Genomic DNA, 7,377 nt, shown 5'->3' with positions numbered 1-7,377 from the left:
ACGGCCTCCTGCCACCTACTGTAAGGGTAAATATCCTTTTTGCCAGAAGAATTCACTTCGATGAGACAAGTGTTCACTTAGGAAGTCTTTCCTGACAAGGAAGTGCCTTTCTCAGGGGTGGTTAGATGGTTTTTTTTTTTTTCCTTTTTCTTCTCCATTCCAGAGAAGAATGTGAGGAGAGAGATAACCCTCACAGACATGCTATGGGCCTCTGCAGCCCAGCGGGGAGGGTCAGTGTGGGGGGAGGCAGCGATGATAAAGCTCGAAGACGAACAGCTCAGGCCCAGTGCTTTGCAGCACTGTAGCAGTTTTTCTTCGAAAATCTAGCATTCTCGACTTTTTGGAAAAAACTTTCTTGAACTTCCACTGCCTGGCATTTTGGGGGGGATCAGTGTATTATCTTACTTTACACCTACTAACCAGGCTCACTTTAATTTGCTCAGCCCAGTGGAATCACTGCCTGCGGCATTTCCTTTTTCTGTTTATTTCCTTACTTTGCTGAATGGCCTTTTGATCTCCAGCCATTCCCCTCTCCCTCCTTCTCCCACCGTTTGTCTTTCCCATCACTGTTTTCATGCTCGATTGGTTCTCCTTCCTTTATTCCTTTTCCCTAGGCAGGCATCACTGCACTCCTTACCTGGCCATAACCACCCCCAAATCTCTCTGTCACCTCTAGCTCTTCCAGAGTTAATGACCAGAATGGACCACAGGAAGATACAGGTGACATCCCACCCACTTTAACTAAGATCTGGAAAGACAAGCAGGTGGTTTTCCGACAGCAATGTGATAGAGCATGTATATCCTACAGCTGCCAGGTGACCATCAGAGCAGCTCAATGTTAGTGACTGCTTCCTAGTGCAAAATCTGCAGTTTTAGTTTCATGACTCAATGAAAATAAAGGTGGAAGAGAGAGGAAAGAAAGAGGATAAGGCTAAATGGAACTATTTTGATAAGCTACATACATCTAAATTAGGATGTGAGAGAAAAAATGGAGAATGGGTGAACAATATTTTATCCTCAAATAGAAATAAAGAACATCATTACAACTTCTAGACAAAAATAATGAAATGCATAATGTGTTTCTATCCTTCATATCTCAGTGGGGGAAAAAAAATCAACACAAATCCACTGCAGACACAGTAGCATACATCAGCTAAAGAAGCACAAGTTGTTTTATTATAAGAAAACTGTATTTTTAGAAAGGCAGAAAATCTTTGGGCTTGACTGTTAGTTGGGGTTTTTTTTCTCTCCTTCTTTAGTGCTTTCTTCCCTCATTTTACAAAAGGTTATTACTTAAACTGGGTGTTTGGGATCTATATTGGGGATCAGAAGCATAAAAGCACAATTTCAGTGAGGCTGTAGTTTCTGAAATCCTCTGCAAAGTGGGATCTTACTGAACCTGCCTGACACAAGGGACAAAACCAGCATAACTGTGTCTCAGGCTCAGCAAGATATTGCCTCAATAATCAGTTCTAGCACACACAGTGGGATCATCTAAGAAAGAAGGCTAAGAAACAGCTGTGGAAGTAGACAGAAAAGAAGACAGACAGGAAAGAACTAGAAAGGACACCTCCTTCTTCCCTGCATAATTTAAGCTGTGTATTTATGAAACACAGTTAAAGTCTAATTATGTTAGCTTGTAATGAACACTTAATTGCAATTAGCCACAGTTTCAAGCTGGAGGGAACAATTATTTTCATAAATACCATATTTATTTTCATAAATACCAATAAATACCATAAAGGTATTTATTGCTAAATGCCGTACAGGATGCTGTGTAAGGTTACTTTTTTCCCCTAATTCTAAAAAAGCAGCCTCACCAGTTTCACTGCTTTCCTCTTTTAATATGGCAGGTTTCAGCTCTGCCTTCTCTGATGCTCATCACAATCTCATTCTACTTATTCTTTTGCTTTCATTAGTCCTTTAGAATTTTCAAGCTGTGTAATTTCTATCCATATCACAAATACAGAAAAGTGCTAAAGTATTTAAGCGTTTAGGTGTGTAGTATCACTAACCTCAATGGGTTCCTCAGAACTGGATTACAAAGAATTTAATTTCAGCACATATTTTCCTGAAAATTGTATTTTCAATTTTTTTTCTTTTTTTTTTTAATTTTTTTTTTTTTTTTGACTGAGACATTTTGATTCTCAAAATTATGCTGGAAAAAATCCTTATTCATATGGACAAAAAGTAGTTGAATATGGGACTTTTTTCCCTAGAATTTCTTTTTGTACAGCACCCAGAACTACCACTATGAAGACCATTTCCTGTATTTTCCCACTATTTGTATTTTCTTATCTTCAAATGCCATCCTCACTGAATCACTGATCAGCTCATTTTTCTCCTGTCTTCTCCCGACAATCAAGAACTGGGACTATGGAGTCAGGTATGATGTCTTCTTGGTAACATTCCAAAACATTCTGCTGTATGATCATCCAGCAATTACCTTCTTATTCCTCTTTGTCTTTGGGGTTGAGTATGACTGTGTCTAATTCTTGGGAAAATTTATATTAATTTGGCTACCACATAATTCCCAACAGCTGTATTATTATAACAGAAAATTATAGTCTTTTACCAAACCCAGCACATTCTGAACACTGAGAATGCGGGCAGCACTACTGAGCACATTTCAGCTTGGCAATCCTTTCAACAACAACAAAAAAAAATTGCATTTTAAATTGGCCTTTCCTGATTTGTGGCATAATGATATGCCATAATAGGGAAAAGCTTGCACTCCTCTTGTTTTTCATGTGGATTGTATAAACAGAAAGATTACATTGTCCAGAGAGTATTTGTGAGAAACGTTAAAATCCACTGGAGCAGTCACAACTCAGACATATGCTTGATACTATTTCAAGGCAAAAGGAGTCCAGGATTTTTAACCATATATGCCACGGTCTTAAATGTTACTCTGCTATTCAATTCAGTTAATGAAACAACACAACAGCACAAAATGGGAAGGACATAAATCTCAATTTCTCAATAATCAGAGTCTAATAATTAGAGATTGGGATGAGGCCAAAGAGGAAGCATTACCTTTCCTTACATGTTCATCCTGGTACTGCCCATTACTGTTGGATATGGACACCAAAGCAAATGGACCACACAGTTAATCTACCCAGTATGATGATTCCCAATGTCTTCTGCTAGTTGTTGCCATGTAGGAGAAGGGAATATTGATCTCTATCCTCACCTGCTGCAACTAAATCCAGGCATATGGCCTTTGGGAACCCTTGCAAAAGAATCTCACTGCAGTGAGCCCACAAAAATAATTATCATCTCTCTATAACTACTGAGCAACAGGAACCACCATCCCTGGCATAATCCTATAATCCATAATTCATAGTCTCTGCTACACCATAAACTCTGTACAGATAAATGCCAGGCCTGGTTTTCCAACTGCAGTAAGACCTTATTCAAATCATCAAGGCTTGCTAAATAGGTTGGTGCTTGTCACAGCTCAGGAAAGTGAGTCACTGAATATTCACCTGTATGGATGCCATGGGTTACTTCCAGGAGACATCAGGGTCAGATAAAACATTTCTCAGAGATGGTTCAGTTCACTCAGTCTATTTACAACCTATAGACCTAAGGGGTGTATTTGTTTTCAAAGAGTAGGACTCACCGATTTACAGCCATCCATATTTCAGGACAAACAAAAAACCCTTGTGTGAAAACTAGTAGCATGATTTTCCCCATGATTTCCACCTTATGTGATAAACCCACAGTAACATACCAAAATGTAGGTTAATGTTAAATGCAACTTTAATATTTTATGTTTCTTTCCTGCTGCATTTCTTACGTTGGCTTATGTTTGTTTGGAGCATTTTTTCAAACCAGTTTCCCCACTGCAGACAGTAATGAATAAAGAACCTGCAAAGGTGCTCAAAAGAGGCATTTGAAATCCTCCACAGCAATATATAGGTACACTAAAATAGCTCACAGCATTCAAACTATTACCAGGAGGCATGTTTTAATATGACAGACACACAGCAGATCTTCTTCTCCAAAAGCAGGAGAGAAGGAACACCAAGTTCTGTGAGTACTTTGTGGCATCCCCAATTTAAGTAATCCACAAGTTAATGAGAAAAAGAATATGCAGATTCCTCTCACGAAGTCCCAAGTAGTTAATATATGTCCCTCTTCTTATAGTGCTTTAATTAAAATAAAAAAAAAACACTAGTAACTGAAGATGCCATGAGATTTCCCTGCAGCGTCTGAATAATTTTGTGATTTTGTCCTTGACAAAAGGTAAAGAAATAATGCATATCATGAGGGCCAAACCTATTTCTAGGAAGGTGGCCTTCTCTGCAATTTTTTTCCATGGAGAATTAAGAAACCAGAGTCTTTGAATTAAGGTCAGCAAATCAAGTGACCAAAAAAAAGAAAATTAAATCATAAGCCATGTTGCTATAAGTCCTGAAGTGCAATGCAGCACTCCTTGCCCTCAAAGCATTAACACTAACATGTATAAGAACTACACAAGCAGAAAGACACTTTATAGCTTGGCTGTCTGCCTGAGTGTTACTGTGCTGAAATACAACATACAAAATCATGTATTTGCTGCTATATATTCATTGTGGTGATTACACGCTCTCAGGTCGAATGGAAGGGAGAAGCCCTGGCACACAGCCTGGAAAACAACGTTATCTGTCCCATGTGAAAGGTGTCTTCAGCTGCTGGAAGTCTGGAATGAAAGAAATTTTGCAGCCCTGGACAGTGGAGCAGCTCATCAGGAACTTCCATGCCTAGCAGGGGAGTACAAGGGGAATCTTACTGTGCCAAGTTAAGATGCTGCTCTCTGCTCTTCCTCTCCGTGGGAAGAATGCACTGGACAGGCAACCATGCCTTAGCAGCCACCACATGAGTCACAGCATCTCAGTCTGCACAAAAAGGTAAAAAAGAGGTTTTAACAGAGGCAACAGATCTTGAACCACAATAACTACTGAAGACAGATTTTTTTCAGCATCATTCTGCTGCTCTGTATTGGGGACAGCAGTTCTGACGTGAGTCAGTCCTCAGAGGGGCAGGAAAAACTTACACTGCTGTTGCCAGATGCATAGCATCTGTAAAAGCCTTAGGAAGTCCTGGGCAAAATTTGGGTCTTCTATGGCTCCCCTGACACATTGTTCTCCAAATTCATTAAACACTGCTGTGACTTAATTAGCAATTTAGCCCATAAAATTTGAGATCATTCTACCCACAGCATGGCTGTGAGGGGCAATAGATCTACTCTTTCTGATTCCAAATAACAGGAACAAAATTATGATTTTGATTTATTTTTCTCTTTTTTCTCCTTTATTGCAGAATAGCCTGAGAACAAAAGAGAAAGCAGCAACTTTAGATCAGTATCAGAGGGTATGTCAGATCAAGCAGCTTCCAAGAAAAACAGAATGACAGCAGAGACAGCAAGAATTCCCTGGCTTGTGTCACTCAGATCCCTTACACAGTTTTCACTGTTTTCCATGTTTATTTTCATACGTTCTAGAAATGCAGACCTCTGAAGTTTGATGAATCTTAATTATAGAAGAATTCATATTTTGGATGGACAACAACAGAGCTCATACCATTCTCAGGGTTCAAGGCACGTAAAAGGAAACTGTACTCCTCAGGCATGTTAAGTAACAGGGATGGGGAAAAAAAAACAACGTAGTGATGAGTTTAAAAGTTTCTAAGCAAGTTGAAATAGTCGAAAGCAAAGGGAAGCTGTGGGAAACTCTTCTGACTGGAACTCTCAAAATCTGGTTACGGGACAAAAGGGACCATACTACATATACAGTGAAGATTTTGTTGTTAGTTGAATTAATACCTTGCCAAACTAGTTTTAAAATCACTAGTTACTGTTAGTTATTACAACAACTGCAGTAATAGTAAGTTATAGTCCATGATAATACTGAAACGGTACACAGTGAAAACTGTTACATACCAAAAAAATCCCCTTAGTAATATCTATGATCTGCACCTTTTCTGTGGTATTATATTCATCCTTCCAGTGTCCACCTGTTTGATTGCTTTAGTTTTCTTCAAGCAGAGGATGAAAGTGCTATGGTCTAGTAATCACGGTGGTGTTGGATCAAGGGTTGGACTTGATGATCTTGGGGGTCTTTTCCAACTTGGTTGATTCTAAGAGAGAGATGACAAGTCAGGAGCATCCTGAGATCACTGAACTCCTGTTCAATGTTCACAGTGTCAGTCCCTTCTTCCTTCTCAGTCCTCAGCTCCACTAAGGTCATTTTCATGTTTCCTTGACAGAGTTGCTTATATGACCCTTTTTTTTTTTCCTTTAGTTCCCCATTATTTTTAGGGTTGAAGCTTTTTTTGTTTGGTTTGCTTTCTTTTTTTTGTCTCTCTCTGTTTCAACTCAAAGACAAGGCAGCTCTGCTGTAGTGACTACTAACTGTCTGGAACCTCCAACACCACCTTCTCACTCCGCTACACAAATTTTTAGTTTTACAAATGGTTGCTTGCTATTACTACAAAGTAAAGCCTATAAAGTGAAGCCAAACGATCCCATGGTCACATGGACCATCACAGCTAGAATCAGACTGGCTGGGGTAAGCCCACAGAGTCCCTTGTACCACTGTGTCCATACAAACTTGCAGCAACTAGACAATGGCACTAAGTGCCACATTCAGTTGTTTCTTGAACACATTCAGGGATGGAGACTCTACCACTTCCCTGGGCAGCCCATTTCAATGCTTGACAACCCCTTCAGTGACGAAATTCCTCGTGACATCCAGCCTGAAGCTGCTCTGGTGCAGTTTGAAGCTACGTCCTCTTGTCCTGTCACTAGTTGCATGAGAGAAGAGACCAACTCCCACTTGCTACAACCTCCTTTCAGATAGTTGTAGAGAGCAACAAAATCACCCCAGAGGCAATTGGTCCAGCCTGTCCACATCTCTCTGTAGAGCCTTCCTACCTCCCAGCAGATCAACACTCCCACCCAACCTGGTGTCACCTGCAAATGAGGGGCCAATCAAACGCCTTATCCAGATCATCAATAACATATTAAAGAGGAGAGGGCCCAACACCGATCCCTGGGGGACACCACTAGTGACTGGCCCCCAACTGGATGTGGCACAGTTCACCACCACTCTCTGGGCCCAGCCATCAGCCAGTTTTTAACCCTATTCACCGAGCTGTAACTGTTCTGATCAAGTCTGATCCATTGAATGTGAAGCTTTAAAAGTGGGGAGACAGCAGATTCTCTTGCAAGAAGTGCCAAAAATGTTACAGCCCATGTTTTAACAAATTTCAGGGAAGGTGGGTCTATCTGCTTAGCAGTAGCAAGTACTGTTCTCAGTGGTTTATTAAGATAATTCCACTCAAAGTGGAGCTCTCAGATAATTTACTGAAGGTCGAACTTCACTTTCAGCA

The sequence above is a fragment of the Pipra filicauda genome, unplaced genomic scaffold (assembly GCF_003945595.2).
Source record: "Pipra filicauda isolate LSUMZ 115617 unplaced genomic scaffold, ASM394559v2 scaffold280_size1006739_pilon, whole genome shotgun sequence".
In the NCBI taxonomy this organism is placed as follows: domain Eukaryota; kingdom Metazoa; phylum Chordata; class Aves; order Passeriformes; family Pipridae; genus Pipra; species Pipra filicauda.
Note: the sequence above shows the minus strand (reverse complement) of the source record.